The sequence below is a fragment of the Anomaloglossus baeobatrachus genome, chromosome 6 (genome assembly GCF_048569485.1).
Source record: "Anomaloglossus baeobatrachus isolate aAnoBae1 chromosome 6, aAnoBae1.hap1, whole genome shotgun sequence".
NCBI classification, from domain to species: Eukaryota; Metazoa; Chordata; class Amphibia; order Anura; family Aromobatidae; genus Anomaloglossus; species Anomaloglossus baeobatrachus.
The window spans coordinates 550,723,879-550,745,954 of NC_134358.1; the positions used below are offsets into that span (position 1 = coordinate 550,723,879).

The window sequence follows — 22,076 nt, forward strand, 5'->3', positions numbered from 1 at the left end:
ATAGGAGGTTTGTTCCACGCTATAGTAGCCTGGCAAAGCCCTTGACGGACCTCACCAAGAAGAAGCTGCCCTCTGCAGTCGATTGGACAATGGACTGCGAGACAGCCTTCCGGGCCCTAAAGGACGCCCTGTCCAGCCCGCCCGTGCTACAGGCAGCCGACTTCACGCGGCCGTTTGTAGTACAGACCGACGCCAGTGACTTCGGCCTCGGTGCGGTGCTCAGCCAGGTGGGCTCTGCGAGCCAAGAGCACCCAGTCTTGTACCTGAGCAGGAAGCTGTTACCAAGGGAAGTGGCCTATTCCACGATGGAGAAGGAGTGCCTGGCCATAGTGTGGGCCCTGCAGCGTCTGCAACCCTATCTATACGGGCGCCACTTCATCGTGGAGACGGACCACAATCCCCTCAGCTGGTTGCACACCGTCTCTGGGACGAATGGGCGATTGTTGCGATGGAGCCTTGCGCTCCAGCAATACGACTTCACCATTCGCCACAAAAGGGGCCGTGACCACGGTAACGCAGACGGGCTGTCCAGACAAGGAGGGGTCGCGGACGGGCGCACGGGGGAACACCGGAGTGTGCTGCCCCCTAGCGCCCTCAAAAGGGGGGAGGTGTGAGGTAAAGCCTGGGATATGAAGAGGAATTATGACGAGGAGTCATAATTGCTCTCATCACTCCCTGGCAGTGCCCCCTCCCTTCTTATTCTCAATGTGCAGCATCTGGAAGGTGTCACATTCCACTTACACATCCATGGCCATGTCCTGTGATATGGAAATGAGATGATGTGAGGACAATGGATCCAGGATGACTCCCTGCCGTCACCCTGTAGCTGGGGCTGCTATCTCATTAGCAAGGCTATGGAAGTAGCCAGACAGAACGACTCCAGTAAAAAATGGTTCATATCTCGCAAGCCATATTTCCGATAAATATGGCAACCATAGAAATGGTGTCTCCGCATGTGGACGATGCTGGCACACCCTTTTTATGGAAGTAGGACATTGGGAAACACACCAAACGTGATATCAGCCATATGGGAACTCGTAGACAGGTCATGAGTCCCCTCGTTCTGTAGCTAAATTCATAACTGTCACAATGAGAGCGTTGACGTCCGTCTACGACGCTCCCAGGCACAGTTATGGCCAAAATCCCCTTTTCTGGATAATTCTGATCCATGCAGGGGGAGTGGCAGTGCTTCCCCGTGAGGTCACTAAGGTAGGAGGAGACCTGGATTTGCCCAGGTTGATAACCCTGCTTCGGCCATTTTCCAAGGTTCTTCTCGCTGGGGGCACGTGCAGGAAACATCTGTGGGAGTTCCTGGAAACCTGGTCTACAGCGCCCCCCTGTGGCCAGACGCAACAAGGTAACTGCTGGAACTGTGTATGCCTGTTTGTAACCCATGCTTTGACTGTAACTGTACTCTGACATAACTGTATATTCTGTAGATTCCCTATTGTATATATTGTAGTTTCTAGTGTGCTTTAGGCGATTAAATTATATAATTAATCTTGGGCTGTTCTGTTATCTCGATCTTGAATCCCACGTCTGTGTGTTCGGCTAATAGTTACCGTGAAGCGGTTGGTGGCAGCGAGTTGTGCCAAGGATTATTGTGGGGAGGCCAGTGAGATTCGGGAAGATATTATATATTCCGCCCGCGGAGGTCGGGGGAATATATACCTTACTCTCACCGGGGACCCTTCAATAATCGGCATAAGTAGTAAAGCGGCCTCCTTGCTTATCGTCGGGCAATTCCATAATTGGCCTGACTATAAGAGGGGCGCTAGAGAGCGCGTCACGTGCTCTGTCTGTCGGTCGGGAGGTATAAAGGAGGGGTGACCCCCCCACTTGGTACCCCCCGATCGTGACGTACTGGTAGCCAGCGCAGGGGATTTCTGAGTGTACCCCCCGGTGGTTTCTGACAAAGGGTTATTCCACAAAATATTAAACCTAGGGGTCGAATAATAATTGACCCACACTTTTATGTTGAAAATTTATTAAAATTTAACTGAGCAACATAACTTGTTGCTTTGTAAGATTTATGCATCTGTTAATAAATCCTGCTCTTGTTTGAAGTTTGCAGGCTCTAACTTATTTGCATCTTATCAAACCTGCTAAATCTGCAGGGGGTTGAATACTACTTGTAGGCACTGTAAATCCCTCCTATGAGGTCCCGGACGTCTTACCCTCAATGTACAGGCTCATCCCATGAGGGTTGAAGGAGTCTGTGTCGAAGCCTTCACTGATGAAGGGTAGCACATAGCTGGGCACTTCCCAAGTTCCCACACCCTCTTTTACTACCTTTTCTTTGTACCTTTGTCCCTTACTTTAGTTTTTCTTATGTATGTCCCTGGATTTAATAAATCCCCTTTCAAAGATCCAGTAATTATTGTTAATTATTAACTGGCATCAGAAAACTCAGCAGAGTTTTCATCCAACTTAATTTGTTACTCTCAAACCTCTATCATCTTGTGTGGCTGTGTACCTGGGGCCTCGCAGGCTGCTAGATACTGTGTTCTATTGTAGATTTCTATGGTTGCACGTTCTAGGGTTAGAGTGAAATAGTGTCCTCCATTATCGTAAAAGCCCTAATTTTGTTCATAAAATCAGTGGTGTCCTGTATTTACAGTTGAAAACCTTAGTTTCCCTCCGTTCTCTATAAAGACACATCTGCAGGTTTTCCCCTCCACTCTCTATAAAGACACATTTGCAGGTTTTCCCTTCGCTCTCTATAAAGACACATCTGCAGGTTTTCCCTTCGCTCTCTATAAAGACACATCTGCAGGTTTTTCCCTCCGCTCTCTATAAAGACACATCTGCAGGTTTTTCCCTCCGCTCTCTATAAAGACACATCTGCAGGTTTTCCCTCCACTCTCTATACAGACACATCTGCAGGTTTTTCCCTCCGCTCTCTATAAAGACACATCTACAAGTTTTTCCCTCCACTCTCTATAAAGACACATCTGCAGGTTTTCCCCTCCACTCTCTATAAAGACACCTGCAGGTTTTTCCCTCCACTCTCTATAAAGACACATCTGCAGGTTTTTCCCTCTGCTCTCTATAAAGACACATCTGCAGGTTTTCCCTTCACTCTCTATAAAGATACATCTTCAGGTTTTTCCCTCCGCTCTCTATAAAGACACATCTGCAGGTTTTCCCTTCGCTCTCTATACAGACACATCTGCAGGTTTTCCCCTCCGCTCTCTATAAAGACACATCTACAGGTTTTCCCCTCCACTCTCTATAAAGACACATCTGCAGGTTTTTCCCTCCACTCTCTATAAAGACACATCTGCAGGTTTTTCCCTCCGCTCTCTATAAAGACACATCTGCAGGTTTTCCCTTCACTCTCTATAAAGATACATCTTCAGGTTTTTCCCTCCACTCTCTATAAAGACACATCTGCAGGTTTTTCCCTCCACTCTCTATAAAGACACATCTGCAGGTTTTCCCTTCACTCTCTATAAAGATACATCTTCAGGTTTTTCCCTCCGCTCTCTATAAAGACACATCTGCAGGTTTTCCCTTCGCTCTCTATACAGACATATCTGCAGGTTTTTCCCTCGGATCTCTATAAAGACACATCTGCAGGTTTTCCCTTCGCTCTCTATAAAGATACATCTGCAGGTTTTTCCTTCCGCTCTCTATAAAGACACATCTGCAGGTTTTCCTTCCACTCTCTGTAAAGACACATCTGCAGGTTTTCCCCTCCACTCTCTATAAAGACACATTTGCAGGTTTTTCCCTCCGCTCTCTATAAAGACACATCTGCAGGTTTTTCCCTCCACTCTCTATAAAGACACATCTGCAGATTTTCCCCTCCACTCTCTATAAAGACACATCTGCAGGTTTTTCCCTCCACTCTCTATAAAGACACATCTGCAGGTTTTTCCCTCCGCTCTCTATAAAGACACATCTGCAGGTTTTCCCTTCACTCTCTATAAAGATACATCTTCAGGTTTTTCCCTCCGCTCTCTATAAAGACACATCTGCAGGTTTTCCCTTCGCTCTCTATACAGACATATCTGCAGGTTTTTCTCTCCGCTCTCTATAAAGACACATCTGCAGGTTTTTCCCTCTGCTCTCTATAAAGACACATCTGCAGGTTTTCCCTTCACTCTCTATAAAGATACATCTTCAGGTTTTTCCCTCCGCTCTCTATAAAGACACATCTGCAGGTTTTCCCTTCGCTCTCTATACAGACACATCTGCAGGTTTTCCCCTCCACTCTCTATAAAGACACATCTGCAGGTTTTTCCCTCCACTCTCTATAAAGACACATCTGCAGGTTTTCCCCTCCACTCTCTATAAAGACACATCTGCAGGTTTTTCCCTCCACTCTCTATAAAGACACATCTGCAGGTTTTTCCCTCCGCTCTCTATAAAGACACATCTGCAGGTTTTCCCTTCACTCTCTATAAAGATACATCTTCAGGTTTTTCCCTCCGCTCTCTATAAAGACACATCTGCAGGTTTTCCGTTCGCTCTCTATACAGACATATCTGCAGGTTTTTCCCTCCGCTCTCTATAAAGACACATCTGCAGGTTTTTCCCTCTGCTCTCTATAAAGACACATCTGCAGGTTTTCCCTTCACTCTCTATAAAGATACATCTTCAGGTTTTTCCCTCCGCTCTCTATAAAGACACATCTGCAGGTTTTCCCTTCGCTCTCTATACAGACACATCTGCAGGTTTTTCCCTCCGCTCTCTATAAAGACACATCTACAGGTTTTTCCCTCCACTCTCTATAAAGACACATCTGCAGGTTTTCCCCTCCACTCTCTATAAAGACACATCTGCAGGTTTTTCCCTCCGCTCTCTATAAAGACACATCTGCAGGTTTTTCCCTCCGCTCTCTATAAAGACACATCTGCAGGATTTCCCTTCACTCTCTATAAAGATACATCTTCAGGTTTTTCCCTCCGCTCTCTATAAAGACACATCTGCAGGTTTTTCCCTCCGCTCTCTATAAAGACACATCTGCAGGTTTTTCCCTCCACTCTCTATAAAGACACATCTGCAGATTTTCCCCTCCACTCTCTATAAAGACACATCTGCAGGTTTTTCCCTCCACTCTCTATAATGACACATCTGCAGGTTTTTCCCTCCGCTCTCTATAAAGACACATCTGCAGGTTTTCCCTTCACTCTCTATAAAGATACATCTTCAGGTTTTTCCCTCCGCTCTCTATAAAGACACATCTGCAGGTTTTCCCTTCGCTCTCTATACAGACATATCTGCAGGTTTTTCTCTCCGCTCTCTATAAAGACACATCTGCAGGTTTTTCCCTCTGCTCTCTATAAAGACACATCTGCAGGTTTTCCCTTCACTCTCTATAAAGATACATCTTCAGGTTTTTCCCTCCGCTCTCTATAAAGACACATCTGCAGGTTTTCCCTTCGCTCTCTATACAGACACATCTGCAGGTTTTCCCCTCCACTCTCTATAAAGACACATCTGCAGGTTTTTCCCTCCACTCTCTATAAAGACACATCTGCAGGTTTTCCCCTCCACTCTCTATAAAGACACATCTGCAGGTTTTTCCCTCCACTCTCTATAAAGACACATCTGCAGGTTTTTCCCTCCGCTCTCTATAAAGACACATCTGCAGGTTTTCCCTTCACTCTCTATAAAGATACATCTTCAGGTTTTTCCCTCCGCTCTCTATAAAGACACATCTGCAGGTTTTCCGTTCGCTCTCTATACAGACATATCTGCAGGTTTTTCCCTCCGCTCTCTATAAAGACACATCTGCAGGTTTTTCCCTCTGCTCTCTATAAAGACACATCTGCAGGTTTTCCCTTCACTCTCTATAAAGATACATCTTCAGGTTTTTCCCTCCGCTCTCTATAAAGACACATCTGCAGGTTTTCCCTTCGCTCTCTATACAGACACATCTGCAGGTTTTTCCCTCCGCTCTCTATAAAGACACATCTACAGGTTTTTCCCTCCACTCTCTATAAAGACACATCTGCAGGTTTTCCCCTCCACTCTCTATAAAAACATATCTGCAGGTTTTTCCCTCCGCTCTCTGTAAAGACACATCTGCAGGTTTTTCCCTCCGCTCTCTATAAAGACACATCTGCAGGATTTCCCTTCACTCTCTATAAAGATACATCTTCAGGTTTTTCCCTCCGCTCTCTATAAAGACACATCTGCAGGTTTTCCCTTCGCTCTCTATAAAGACACATCTGTAGGTTTTCCCTCCGCTCTCTATAAAGACACATCTGCAGGTTTTCCCTCCACTCTCTATAAAGACACATCTGCAGGTTTTCCCCTCCACTCTCTATAAAGACACATCTGCAGGTTTTTCCCTCCACTCCCTAGGAAGACACATCTGCAGGTTTTCCCCTCCACTCTCTATAAAGACACATCTGCAGGTTTTCCCTTCGCTCTCTATGTAGACAATATGTATTTGAATGCTTCTTTGTGTATATACTATAATGCTCTCTCTGAATCTAGCAATCTAGGCCTAGTAATAGTTAGAAAAAGTGTAAGGCCTTGTTCACACACTGCGTTTTTTGCCATAGATAATGGTAAAATACCGCAGGGACCAACCTGCGGAAAAACCGTATCAAAAACACATAAAAAACACACAAAACCACGGTAAAACCGCATGCGGTTTTCAGTGCGGTATTGGTGCGTTTTTTTAACCGCAAATGCTCTAATCTTTCAGACTCAGACAAATTTCTTGAGAAAAATCCTTTTTCTAGTGTGAACGAAGCCTAAAACTGGAACTGCAGCTCTTAGCAACTAATTAAAACATCATTAAGCTGTGTATATTGTTCATGATTGAATACTACGGTACTTTCAATCATCATCTTCTGTCATATCGGTCGTGGCCTATGTAGAAGATTAACAGCTGTTCACATCAGTTTGTCAGAAGGTTTTGCGCTCCGCATAGGCAGCAATCTAGAAAGCAACAATGCTCAATTAGTTATTTTTTGTCATTTCTGCCTATGCAGAGAGCACCAGTTGATGACAAACGTATCCCTCGTGCTGCGTGCAGCATCTCGCCTGGGAGCTCAGTTCGCTGCACTTTTTGGGGTTAAGGGGTCACGTGTGTTCATTCTTGGAACAGAATATTAATTGTATCCTAATGTCTTGACAACAATGGGATTTTGCAGCGAGCGACGGCAGAGTAAATATTTGTCGGGTGACTCGGGTCATCGACATCCGTGTTCTTAATAAAAGCAAACAAAGTAAAGTAATATCTTTTCACATCCCGTAACGACAAAGCCTAAAAATAAAAAAAATTAAAAAAAAAAATTAAAAAAAAGGTCATTGCTTTCGGTATCCTTCATCTTTTGTCAAGCAGAATTCAAGATCTCTGCTTGCTGTCATTGAGTAAGAACGTAAATCTGTCCTGATCTAATAAATAATAAATCTTTATTTTTATATAGCGCTAACATATTCCGCAGCGCTGTACATACATCAGGAACACTGTCCCCATTGGGGCTCACAATCTAAATTCCCTATCTGTATGTTTTTTGGAGTGTGGGAGGAAACCGGAGACCCCGGAGGAAACCCACGCAAACACGGGGAGAACATACAAACTCCTTGCAGATGGTGTCCTTGGTGGGATTCAAACCCAGGACCCCAGTGCTGCAAGACTGCAGTGCTAACCACTGAGCCACCACAAGACTGAAGTGCTAACCACTGAGCCACCACAAGACTACAGTGCTAACCACTGAGCCACCACAAGACTGCAGTGCTAACCACTGAGCCACCACAAGACTGCAGTGCTAACCACTGAGCCACCACAAGACCGCAGTGCTAACCACTGAGCCACCACAAGACTGCAGTGCTAACCACTGAGCCACCACAAGACCGCAGTGCTAACCACTGAGCCACCACAAGACTGCAGTGCTAACCACTGAGCCACCACAAGACTGAAGTGCTAACCACTGAGCCACCACAAGACTGCAGTGCTAACCACTGAGCCACCACAAGACTGCAGTGCTAACCACTGAGCCACCGTGCTCAGTGATGTCCACAAAGGTGCAGGACTTGTAGCAAAGGCGCAGTCCCCTAACTGTACAGTAATGACTCTATTCAATGACAGCAAGCAGAGATCTTCAGAACCAGAGCTGGATCCAACCTCAGATGAACATTGACCCATAAATGACACCGCATCCAAGGATGTCACTGTAACAGGGGTAGAGGATGTAACCGCACCCGGGCCCTGGAGTGATGGGTGGCCCAAATAAACAGTTCACTATACTATTAGGCCATGTGCACACGCTGCAGTTTTTGACTTTTTTTATGCATTTTTTTCCAAAATCTGCATAGTCTATAATAATATATAGTCTCTTGAAGCCTGTGAAATGCTGTGCCAATGTTGCCATTTTTTTTCCTTGCAGATCTGGGGCTTTTTTTGATGCAGAAAAAAATCAGCAGCATGTCCATTATTGGTCCGGATTTTGCAGCGTTTTTTCATGCATTGACTTGTTGTGATGAAAAAATGCTGCAAATCCACAGGTGTGTTCACACAGTGAGTTTTTGGTGCGGTTTTGCCATATTTTTGCAACGTTTGCTAAAACAGGAAGTGATGTCATCAGGAGCAGGACAATGGAAAATGAAATACAAGAACAGTTGAAATGGGAAATTAGATCTAGAAAGCTTTTTTTTCTCTTTTATACTCTAGCTTGATTGACAGTCTATTCCTTGTTGCATGAAAACAAAAAAAATTAAAAAAAAGCACCTCCCAAAAAACACATCAAAGATTGCATGAAAACCGCAGGTGGTTTTTGGTGCATTTTTCGTCCACAAGGTGCAGAATTAGTCCGCACCAATCTGCAGCGTGTGCATGTGCATGTACCGCCCCGCTCTCAGCAGCCGAGCTGCTCGGATCCGGACTTCTGTGGGTGGCTCGAGGGTCTCCGGACCCGGGGGTCTCGCGGTCACTCCGATCAAAAAGGGGGGTTATAGTGGTGGATGTAGGACGTATATGTACGGGCTGAGCCGTATTAATTTTGTGACGCCAACCATGGTATGTGGTGAGGTTGGACACCACCGCTGCAGTTACGGGGCACCCGGGGGAGATGTTGTGCAGCAAGTTGTTAACCCCTCCGTGGGCAGGGATGGTGGCCCCCGGGACCCGTTGGGGATTTGTTGGTGCAGGGAGATGGGCGACCGCAGGGTGCTGGTGTACTCACTATTGAAGGAAACACACAAGTCTCTGGTAAACCAAGGTGATGGTGGTCGGTGCCCGCAGCCGGCTGCGTTCTGATCCCCCACCCGGCTGGTGGTCTCTGTCTTTCTCCTGCACCTTTGTAATGTCGCGGGCGGGGAGGGGAACGCTGCGCTCACCACGCTCGGGTCCGGCGCTGCTGCTGCTGCTGCTCGGTGGCTCGAGCGGTGGGCCGGATCCGGGGACTCGAGCGGCGCTCCTCGCCCGTGAGTGAAAAGGGAATAGTTTTTGGGGTTTGGGAAGTCGGTTTGTGACGCCACCCACGGTTGTGGTGAGGTTGGGGACACCACCGCTGCTCTGGACGGGGATCCCGGGAGCGATGACAGGGAGCAGCCGAGATGTTTCTCTCCCCTCCGTGGGTAGGGGGTTTGGTGGTCCCGGGGCCCTTTGAGGGTGACTGGAAAGTGGACGGCAGGGTCTGGTGAGGTGCAGGGTCGCGGGGGCAGCGCGGTGCCAGACGGCACGGTGGTACTCACTCAGCCAGTAACGTACACGGAGTCTCTGGTAAAACAAACGGCTGGATGGACGGGTCCCGCAGCCGGCTGCGGTGGTCACTCCCGGTAGGTTGGCGGTGACTGCCTCTCCCTGCACCTGTGATGTGTTTTCGGCCCCGATGGCTTCCCACCGGTAGCCCGCTCCCCAGCAGTGTATTTGCCAGAGGAGCCCCTTTTGCCCGCAGGCTCTGGCCCTGGGAACTCTAGCTGTGGCAGTAGCTGTATTTCCCTTCACGGTTGAGCGGTTGCCTTCAGACGGGTCTTTGCTGCTGGGAAACCCCGGAGGTTCCTGTCGCTGACGGATTTGACCGGTTTTACGGCGACTCCAAGCCTGGTCGGGGTCCGTAGGCCCTGCCGGATGGTGCTGGCTTCTCTTCGCTCCCCGGTTCGGTACCAGCGGGCCACCGCCCGTCCCCGGTCCTTACGGTTGTGCGTCAATCGGCCTCTCCTGCAGACGGTCACCACCGTCTGCCAACCTTGCTGTAGGTGTCCAGGCCACGTACCGGACACGGTCAGACTGCTCCTCTACCACTTCACTCCTCTTACTTCACTCTCCCTAACTTCACTGACTCTTTTCCCGCCTCCAGGACTGTGAACTCCTCAGTGGGTGGAGCCAACCGCCTGGCTCCGCCCCACCCGGTGTGGACATCTGCCCCTGGAGGGAGGCAACAATGATTTGTGTGTGTGACTGATGTGCCTAACCGGGGTGTGGGGTGTGTTGTTGCAGTACCTGCGACGTCCTGGCTTGTCCAGGGCGCCACATTCCCCCTTGGTTAAATGCAGACCGTCCGTGGGCTGCCTGTCCATCACCAGTTTTATTTTGCAAAAACTGTAAAAAAGTAGAAAACACATAACATCAACATAAGCATTTAATAAAACTTCCCTTAACGGGAGGCACTTTCTTAACGTTACTAAATGGTAGTCAATTTTATTAACGGTAACGGCTTCCTCTCTCTCCCACCCAAACAACCTGGCCCTGATGCTGCCTCTAAGAAGTGGGCAGCACCCCTTGCCCCAGTCCATCACCAGGCTGCCCGAGCGGGTACGGTCTCTTTCAGGGGACCCACGTCCATGGGGAACCCCTGACCCCCGGAGGATCGCCACCGGTTACGGTAGTGGCGCGCCTGGGCCATCCCTTTCCTCCAGGCCCATCCTCCTAAATCAGCCTCTCCGGAGGCGGTCACGGAATAAAACAAATATTATTTACATGCCACAAGTTTGTGGTTGCCCTGCAAGTTCTCGGGCGTGTCCGTAAGCAGTTTCTTACGCAAACGGTGCAGAAAGTCCCTACAGGGACTAGTTGCTGGCAACGGCCGGTTCAATCACGGTTGCAAATCAGATAAACTTCGGTTGATTACTTTTCCTATCATTCGGTTACTTATTCATACATTCAACAGATCGGTGCTGATGGTCCCAACTGGGACAACGGTGTAACAGGGGACCGCTGCATTCACTTCAGGTCCACCCCACAGACCGGGGGAGGGGGTTGGGCTGGTGCTTGGGGCCCCTGGCCTCCTCTCAGCCTAGCGTCCAGTGCAAACCAGCCCCTCTCCCCACAGTGCCGAGTATATGTGACGAGGTCACCGGGGAGCAGGTTGCGGCCCGGGTGGTCCTCCGGCAGGTGGGCATTCACGTCCTGTCGGGCCACAAAAACTTCGGCCTCCAGGCCCGGCTCAAAGATGAATCCGTATCCCCTACGGACATCGAATCTCCTCACTTCCCCCACATATCTCGGGCCCCGAACCCGGAAAGTGGCTCTGCGGAGGCTCTCCTTCTCCTGGATGGTGCGGGCTATCAGCTCCGCCTTCCTCTTCTCCCTCTCCGCAATCTCTCGGGCCAGCGGGGTCGGCTCCCTGTCCCAGTAAGGGGCTGCTGCGGGCCCCGGCGCGCGGGTCAGGCCCCGCGAGACTTCCTTTACGCTGCCCATTACTGGCGTTCTGGGCGGAAGGTCCCGCGGTGTCATGGCCTGGGGTGCTGCCTCACAGCAACGACCCGGCGCAGCCTCAGCCGAGGCGTGGGGGATGGGTACAGGGGTCCTCTCCCGCTTGACCTCCGCCTCCTCCTGTACGGGACGGGCTGCCGGGGTCGGTACGGGACCAGGCACGATCACTATATGTGCCTCCGGTATATCTCCGCTGATGGGCTCGGTCTTCAGCAGCTTCCAGGGCAGCGGTTCAGGGTGGCCACGGGCTTCGGCTGCAGGTCGGTCCGCTCGGGCGAATAGGCAGGGTACCGCTACCGGTTGCGGTGGTAGCGGGCCTAGTGTTGGGGCAGCAGCAGCCAACATGGGCAGCGGGGGAGGCAGCAGGGCAAGCGGGCGCAGACCAGGTCCCTCAGCCGCAACGACTGTCCCGATAGGGATACAGGGGAGTGGGTCACTTACCCGCTCTTCCAAAACTTCCTCCACCTCGCGTCTCCGTATGGCCGCCACCACATCCGCCATGTCGGCCTCTCACTCCTCCAAGAGGAGCTGCATGCGGACCTGCAGACGGCTACTCAACTGGACGGTCCGGGCCTCCACCCACGCCGCGGTGCCGGGCGTGGGGGCTACGGTATTGCCGGATGGGCTGTACATCGTTGCAGCGGCCACTTCCAGGAACCAAAGATGGCCGCAGAGTCCTGGCGTCCCTGCTTTTATAGCTGCGGTCTACATGCGGCCAGACGCCATCCGTGCCCCCTTGGTTTCTTTCCAGCACCTCCTCTTTAGGGGCGGAGCTTCGGCTTTCGCGCCTCCACTGCTCGAGGAGACGCTCAAGCGGGGAACTTTTCGCGCCCAAGATGGCGGCTTCCGAAAATTTTCGGCCGGACACCTCCGGCGGGACACAAGGCGCACTTCTACCAGGCGGCAGAACGGTAGGATCCTGTTCGTGACGCCAAGTTGTCGCGGGCGGGGAGGGGGACGCTGTGCTCACCACGCTCGGGTCCGGCGCTGCTGCTGCTGCTCGGTGGCTCGAGCGGTGGGCCGGATCCGGGGACTCGAGCATCTTCCAACCGCCTGGTTCTGCCCCCTGGTGTGTCCATGTAGCCCTGAGAGGGTGACTAGGGTTTTAAAGGTTGGCTGATGTCACCTGTGAGGGAAAGGTGTAGTGCAGGGGCCTGTCTGTGACTGCCTGGCCTGGTCAGGGCGTCACACTCCCCCTTGGTTAAACACAGACCGTCCGCGGGCTGTCCGACCACCACCGGTTTATTTTGTAACTTCAAAAGGGGATAAAAGGGGATAAAACATTTACTTATTAGGATGTCTGGGCATGATATTCGGGTATTCGGTTGCAGAAATTTCAGCACCATTTCTGCACCTTTTGGCAGGAAAAAAAGCGCTGTTTAGATGCGTTTTTCAAATTTTATTCAATGGGTTAAAAAAACTGAATTGACACGCTGCAGATTATTTTCTGCACCAAATCTGCAAGGAGAAAATCCTTCTGTGTGTGCACAGCGCTTCCCGATTCTCATTGACTTTGATGGCATCAGGATTTGCTTGCAGTTTTATGACAAATCTGAAAACAAAAATGTATCAGAAAACGCGCTGTGTGCACAACGCCTAATGCTTCTCATCCATACGGCTTGTGCTGCAGGTTTCAGACAATCTCATTCATTTTACTGATACTGTAAATTGCATGTTTTTTTTTCCCTTGGAAAACGAGCAAAACAAAATGAGGCAAAAACGCAGTGTGCGAACAAGCCCCTAACATTCTGGATGTTAGCTTGTATCTTATTCGCTCACAGGTTTACACTGTATTCCTGATCTACTTTTGCACTCTGCACCCTAAGGTGCATTAGATTTGGTGAACGCCGGCCATTCATTGCATACCAAGGCTGGCGATATGATCATGTAGTGATATAGGTGAATGTGCATCACAAAAATAATAATTGATAGCTGAATCCAAGAGGAGAAACGATCAACAGGATAAACAAGACCTAAAAGATGACATTTATTAAATATAAATATAAAAGAGCCAAAGGCTCACAAGGTGAGTAAAAACAAGGGCCGATAAACAGCCAACAAATGGTGCTATAGTAGGGCATAAATCAGAAAGCCCAAGTCAAATCACCCTTGATAACAAGCAACACAAGGTGACAGTCCTCAGGAACCGAGGAGCCTCCTATGAAGTAACCAAAGGTTAATAAGACAAATATTGGTGACACATACCTCCTTTGTGCCAATAACCAAAGGCCACAGTGGAGAGCAATTATGTCCCAAAACTGCTTCTTGAGGATCAAGGAAACGTAATTCTCATTTAATCCCCTATAGGGAACGTTCTTACCAGATCCTGAAGAGGTGGCAGGGCGACTCAACCAAACAATTCAGGTCTCCTAGGGGAGCTGTCAATCAGCTCTTCAAATCCCACAGGAATGCCACGATAATAAACTCCGTATAAACAGAAACACTCACTCCCAACGCGTTTCATGGGGATCAATCATCAGGGGAGTATAGGTGAAAGAGCCTTGGGTACTGCTTCAAATATTTCCAATGGCGCAGTAATCTCATGCCCAAGACGCTAAAAGATAAGACAAAATATATACAATAAGCCCAGAGCAGTATATTGGCAAGGCCTATCTATATGCCCCATACATGGGAAACTCACCGCACACAGCGTGTGTCATAGTGTATCGTTCTGAAAATGCCGCGCTGGCGTCCCGGAAACACATTCCATTTATATCCCGGCGCATGCGCAGTAAATAACAACAGACAGTGACGTGCATACCAGGATGCACCCGAACCGGAAATGCACGTCACTGAGCGCCGTGTCCCATAGAGAGAACGTAGCCCAATCCAGTGACATCATATCCTGGAGAAACGCTCGCCCTGAATGAATAAAGCGCGTTGCCATCGCAACCAAGGTACGCTTTCAAGAGCAGGACGGCGGTTCAAAATATTGCCATGCTGGCGAAGAATCGCCGCATGGTGGGCATATAAGCCACACATGACAGTGTATCAATATTAATCATGACACAGATATCCACAAAGAGGGTTACATGAGATATATTTTCATAGTGTAGAAATTGAAAGGTAATCATGGAAGCAGATTATCAAACAACGGTGTCACCAAAAACAATATAACCGCTGTAAGAAAAAAACAGGCAGGTACATATTATATGACAAAATGCATTGATGTAGATCAATCAGAATCCGGGATCGCAGCCATCCCTATACCTAATCAATCTGGATCAATGGGCACAGTTAAATCCTGACCAGTGCGAAATGAGGGCCGGCCAGCGGAGAGGAAACAGACACAGGGGCCATATAAACACATCCAGAGAAGAAAGTGAAAAGCTAAAGTGCCCCCTACAGATAGACCCTTACAAAACACTCTCTCCCTACCTAACATGTGGGGGTCGGCACCCTAAAAAGAGCCTACGTAAATGGTGCCCCCACTCGGCCGTCGTCTCACCCTCCTATACTTACCCTGATACTAAGGTGCTCCTACAGGAAGGGTGTGAAAGACAGTGATTCATTTAGACCAAATGGTGCCATCGTGTTAAGGTTGTAGATCCAATAGCACTCTTTCCGGAGTATTTTCATGTTCCAGTTTCCACCTCTGGGTGGGGGATGAATGAGGTCAATCCCCATGATTCTCAAATTGCTCAGGTCCCCATTATGAAAATTGTTAATGTGTCGGGCGACCGGGGTATCATTCTTCCTGAGGATATCATTCTTATGTTCCCCCACTCTTCGTCGCAGCTCCCTGATAGTCTTCCCAATATAGAGTTTTCCACATGTACATTTCATCCTATAGATGACCCCCTTTGACTTACAGGTAATCAATGATCTAATGGAAAAACTCCTATCGTCATCAAAATCCGTAAACTCCTTGCCCTCCTCAATGAACCTGCAATTCACACAGTCATGGCATTTAAAGCAGCCCCTAATTACTGTACCCGCCGCCGCCGGCCCACCTTCGCTAAAATGACTGTGCACCAGTCTGTCACCCAAGGATCTAGCCTTCCTATAGGTGACAGACGGCCGCACTGACAGGCACCTGTCAATGAAGGGATCCATCTTCAAAACCTGCCAGTGTTTCGAGAGGAATTCCCTGAGGTTCCCTGATCCATTGTTAAAGGTCGTGATAAACCTCAGGACATCCTCAGGCTCTTCTCTCTTTACATTTGGGTTCAACAGTTTAGCACGATCCATATTGCGTACAGAACTATACGCCCTATGGATAATGCCATCCGGATAGCCTCTGTCTCTCAAACGTCCCATTAGGTCATGGGCCTGTTTCTTAAAGCCTGCCTCCTCGGAGCAGTTCCGCCTCATTCTGATGAATTGCCCCTTAGGGATTCCTCTCTTCAGTGGGGCGGGATGGGCGCTTTCCCACTTGAGTAGAGAATTAGAGGACGTTGCCTTCCTAAATGTGGTCGTCACGAGGCGTCCATCTGCCCCTCTTTCCACCAGCACATCAAGGAAGGCCAGGCTGTTCGTACCGACTTCACTGGTAAATCTCAAACCGATGTCGTTAACATTTAGTTTGGTGATGAAATGGTGGAAGCCTATGATATCACCCTTCCAGACCACGAAGACGTTGTCAATGTACCTTAGCCACAAGACGACGTCCTCGGTGTCCAGAAGGCCTCCAAACACCACCGTTTCCTCCCACCAGCCCAGGAGGAGGTTAGCATACGATGGGGCACAGCAACTCCCCATCGCTGTCCCCCTGAGCTGGTGAAAGAACCTCCCTCCAAAGGTAAAGATGTTCCTGGTGAGACAAAACTCCAAGGCTTTTATAACGAAGTCATTGTGCTGGCGGAATTGACTACCTCTTGATCCCAAAAAGTATCTGACCGCCTCCACTCCCGCCTTGTGCGGGATAGATGAATATAAAGCTTCCACGTCAATAGAGCAAAGTATCATCCCCTCCTCAAGAAAGATGTCTTCTATCCTACGTAAAAAGTCGGTTGTGTCCCTGAGGTAGGAGTTTAGGGATAACACAAAGGGGCGCAAGATCTTATCGACATATACACTGAGTTTCTCCGTTAGGCTACCTATGCCCGAGACAATGGGGCGACCTTTCAAGGGGCTCAAGCCCTTGTGTATTTTGGGTAAAATATAAAAGGTCGCCACCACTGGAAAGACAGGCAACAGGTATTCAAATTCGTTCTTATCGATTATATTGGACTCCAAAGCCTCCTCCAAAAGAGTCTTCAACTCCTCCCTATGTCCCTGGAGTGGATTGGAGTCCAACATTGCATAACAGGAATCATCCCTGAGAATATTCAAACAGATATCCTTGTAGTCACTGGAGTCCAGTATCACCACGTTCCCCCCTTTATCAGAGGGTTTAATGGTGATACTGGAATCATTCTCCAGATTTTTCAGACTAAATATCTCTGCCTTGGTCAGATTATAATGACCTTTGTGTTTCCCCCTGTTATTCCTGATGTCCTCAGTTACCAGATTGATGAATATATCAATTGCGTCAACCTCGGTCATAACTGGGGGCATCTTCACGCTCTTGTTTTTAAGACATGTAAAGGGGCCTTCGCCCAGATCATTCGGGTTCGTATCCCCAAGGTGGAACAGTAATTTTACATCCTGGAGAAGCTCTCCTGGAATCCCAAGCTCAGCTGATGTTCTCTCTGTTTGTCTAGCAAAGAACTTCTTCCATTTGAGGCGTCTTGCAAAAAGATGCAAGTCCTTAACTGCCTCAAATTCATCGAAGTCTGTTGTCGGTACAAAGGACAGACCCTTGTTCAAAATGGATAAATCCATCTCAGTGAGGGATCTTGAAGACAAGTTTATCACCTGAGGAGCCCCGCCTAGGATTGCGGGTTGAGCTGTCCTTTGCTCCTCAGGTGATATTGGTTGTCTAAAAAACCCCCCCTGTTACCAAAATTGTGTGATGCCCCTCTATGGTTGGGCCTTCCCCTTCCTCTCTGTTTCTTATATTGTTGCGGGGGTCTAAAGGAAGTATTCCTGGTGTCTGAGTCGGAAAACTCTGCATCCGTTGAAGAAATATCAGTCTCACTATGTCTAATATTACGGTTACTGGGAGGAAAGTAAACCCTATTCTCCTTGAAGTCCTGGAGGTCCCTTATATAGAATTTATGTTTCTTTTCTTTTAGCTTATATTGAAACTTCTCAATTACTCCCTGCAGAACTAACTCCTTGTTTGCAAACTCAACCTCATTTGCAAACTTCCGGGTAATATCAATATGTTCCTTAAGGGAATCCTCCAGGCTTGTGAGATTCTTTTTTTCTTCCTCCAATAACAGTCTCATGAGCCTAAGGGAGCTTTCAGTCGCCTCCTTTTCCCATAGGCTCATGAAATCCGTGTTTTTATGTCGGAAGCCAGGCTGTAGTGTTATCCTTAGATGTCGTGGGACTATCCTGTCCTTTAAGTAGCTCTCCAAGGACTGGACCTCCCACCAAGATGTTATACGTTCCTTATAGACCCTAGTAAGGTCTTTGAAAGCTCCACTCAAAGTGGGTGTGTATCTCTTTAATACAAGATTTTTTTCGGAAAATACATCTCTAGCCTCTGTGGCCCATTGTCTAGTGTCAAGATCATTAGATAAGAAACCTGCCATAAGGCGAAAGTATTAAGGTACATAAATAGCAATTTGCTATTTATGAATGTGCATCACAAGCCTCTATGGATGCACTGAACTGTGAGGAATGCGGTGAGGGTTGAAGCGTGTAGCGATACACACACACACACTGACTTTTTCTGGTGAAGGAGCGCAGAGCCCGTATTGCCCGGCTTCTGTGCCTTCCTTGATTACGACAGACAAGACTTTTGGGGGAAAACCAAACAGCATAACAACACAAATACCGCATACAAACAGTAAAGCATGGTGGTGACTGGGTGAGGACTTGGGCAACTTTGGACTCCTCTGTTCACCAAAGTATTCTAAAGAAGCTTGGCCAAAACCTGTCCGGGCCGTGCAATAGGACAATGATCGCAAGCACAGAAGCAAATCTGCATCAAGATGGCTGAAAAAAAAGAAGAAGAATCAAGGTATTGCAACGGCCGAGTCACAGCCCAGACTCCAACCAAGGGCGTAAAGGCTATTTCGGCCTGCTGTGCCACCACTATGGGACCCATAAGCCCCAGAGAGGCCCGGCATTACTTGACACCTGGCCCTTCTCCTGCCCGTCATCACAATTTCAGCCCCATCTCGTCCTCAGGACACAGATACCGTTCAATAGAATGGCGGATCAGGGAGCTGAAGGCACCATGATCAACCAGTCAGCTTGTGCTTGTGAGTCTGAGACGCCATGCAGGCACAATGTCAGTCCATCACGCAATGCAGAGCCTCAGCACTCACACTGCACAGACCGGAGCATCATGCTGGGGGAACGGGGCGAAGGGAGGAGTGTTTATGTTATTATTCTTTAATGACAGTAGCTGTGGGGACATCATACTAAGCGGGTGGCTGAGAGGAACATCATACTATGTAGGGGACATCATACTATGTGTGGGACATTATACAGAGTGGGGACCATCATACTGAGTGGGGGGCTGTGGGGGATATTATACTGAGTGTGAGGCTGTGGGGAACTGAACGGGGACCATCATACTGAGTGGGGGGCTGTGGAGGACATCATACTATGTAGGGGACATCATACTATGTGGGGTACATTATACAGAGTGAGAACCATCATACTGAGTGGGGGGAGTTGTGGGGGACATTATACTGAATGGGGACCATCATATTGAGTGTGAGGCTGTGGGGTACATTATATTGAGTAGGGACCATCATACTGAGTGTGTGGGACATTATACTGAGTGTGGGGCTGAGGGGAACATTATACTGAGTGGTGACCATCATACTGAAACTGAGTGTGAGGCTGTGGGTACATTATATTGAGTGGGGACTATCATACTGAGTGTGGGGGACATTATATTGATTGTGGGGCTGTAGGGGACATTATACTGAGTGTGGACCATCATACTGAGTGGGGGGCTGTGGGGGACATCATACAAAGTGAGGACCATCATACTGAATGGAGGACATTATACTGAGTGGGAACCATCATACTGAGTGTGAGGCTGTGGGGTACATTGTATTGAGTGGGGACCATCACACTGAGTGTGGACCATCATACTGAGTGTGGGGCTGTGGGGGACATTATACTGAGTGTGGGGCTGCGGGGGACATTATACAGAGTGGGGACCATCATACTGAGTATGGGATTGTTGGGGACATTATACTGAGTGGGGACCATCTTATTGAGTGTGGGGGACATTATACTGAGTGTGGGGCTGTGGGGTACATTATACTGAGTGGGAACCATCATATTGGGTGTGGGGCTATGGGGGACATAATACAGAGTGAGGACCATGATACTGAATGTGGGGGACATTATACTGAGTGGGGACCATCATAATGAGTGTGGGGATGTGGGGGACATTATACAGAGTGGGGACCATCATACTCAGTATGGGATTGTTGGGGACATTATACTGAGTGGGGACCATCTTATTGAGTGTGGGGGACATTATACTGAGTGTGGGGCTGTGGGGTACATTATACTGAGTGGGAACCATCATATTGGGTGTGGGGCTATGGGGGACATAATACAGAGTGAGGACCATCATACTGAATTTGGGGGACATTATACTGAGTGGGGACCATCATAATGAGTGTGGGATGTGGGGTACATTATACTGAGTGGGGACCATCATACTGTATAGTGTGGGGATGTGGAAACAACTTATTGAGTGGCAGCCTGTAGGGCCATCATACTGAGTGGGCTGTGGGGTGCAAAATACTAAATGGGAGTAGTCTGTAGGGGACATCATGCTGGTGGGTGGCAGGTTGGGACATCAAACTGATTTTGGAACATAATACTGATTGGGGGGCTATGGTGGGTCATCATACTGAGTGGGTGGCTGGCATCAGGGACCATCATGCTGAGTGGGGCACAATACTCAATAATGCAGCATCATACTGAGAGGCCTCCTTACTGTGTAAGGGGCTGCGGGGCAGTGATACTATGTGGGGGTATCATACAGAGTAATGGCTGTGGGTGTGGGGGCATCATATTCTTAGGCATTTTTGAGAGCGTCAATCACTATAATGGCCATTAAAATAAAAGATTTCTATAGGTGCATAATCACTGTATTTGTTGCAATAAACATCTCTCTCCCTCTTTGTAAAAGTTGGGAGACATGACCCTGCGCACTCCACCTGTATTTTTTTTTTGGGGGGGGGGGGGCAGCAATTCAGACTTTTGCTATGAGCCCCCTTTCATTTTATGTACACCCCTGACCCCAACCCAATAGAAATGCTGTGTCGGGACCATAACAGTTTCAAAGAACTTAAGCAACACAATAAAGAAGAGTCGTCCAAAATCCTTCCAGAACGACGTGAGCGAATAATGCAGAAAACCAGACCTGCGGGTTATTGCTGCCAAACATGGCTATTTAACATAATGATTCATGGGGTGTGCTCAATTTTTCACGCAGCGCTTTTACATTTTGCCCATATTTTTGGTAAATTAATAAGTGGTATAACCTGTAGCCCGTTGGTCCCAATGCAAATTCTCCCAAATTGCCCCCAACTATCACAGCTCCGTTAGACTGTGTTCACAAGTTGCATTTTTGCTGCTTTTGTGGTGCGTTAAACTAACTTTATTTCAACATGTACTGTAGACAAATAACACACCAAAACCACTGCAAAAAAAGCAGCTTTTTACTGCCAAGACATGGTTGCGTCTTTTGCAGCGTTTTTGCACTTTTTCATTACTTTCTATGGTGGAAAAAAAGCTGCAATAGTACTCAAAGAGTTAACATTGCTGCCATATTCAAAAAAAGTAAGAAGTTTCCAAGTAAAAGCTGCGCGCGTGAGATTTCTGAAATCTCACAGCTTTTTCTGGTACTACTGAGGCTTTGTGCGCACACTGCATTTTTTGATGCGTTTTTGCAGCAGTTTGTTGCCCAAATCTGCACGTCTCCTCTCCTTATGCCAGCAAAGTGTCATGATCCAGGCCGGCTTTTCCCTGCTGCTGGTTACACCGAGCTCTGGCCTGGTCATGTCAGGGGTTAACGTCCCTTGCCTCGTTCCGGATCCCTGACACTATCTTGCCTCTCTACCTATGGTTCAGTGCCAGTGATATTTCTGCCTTGCAGCGTGTATACTGGCTCTGGTGAGAGTTCCCAATCTGTCCTGCCTCCCTGCTACTGTGCCCTGACTTGTACCCTTTCCCGTTCATCCGTCTGTCCCGGTCCCTGACTTCCTGCTCCTGTCTGTTGTTTGTGTTTCCCTCTGCATACCTGATCTCCCGGCTTCCGACTCGGTTCTGTTTTATGACTTGATTTTGATACTCCCCTATGCAGTGACTTGACTTTCCTGGCTTGACCCTGACTGTTTGACTACTCTATTGCCCCCTGGTGGTTCGCCTGTTAACTGCCTGCTGAAGTTACTCTGCTGAACTTCAGCTGCCTTTCTGTTAC

General features: G+C 48.5%; 1 long non-coding RNA gene across 1 annotated transcript in view; it reads left to right on the plus strand.

Annotated features, from left to right (window-relative positions):
- The first annotated feature begins 1,164 nt into the window (after positions 1-1,164).
- Positions 1,165-22,076, plus strand: part of LOC142243600 (uncharacterized) — a 47,181-nt gene continuing 26,269 nt past the window's right edge. Inside the window, exon 1 of the long non-coding RNA XR_012724385.1 lies at positions 1,165-1,357. This is a non-coding gene — a long non-coding RNA (uncharacterized LOC142243600). The remainder of the gene's footprint in view (positions 1,358-22,076) is intronic.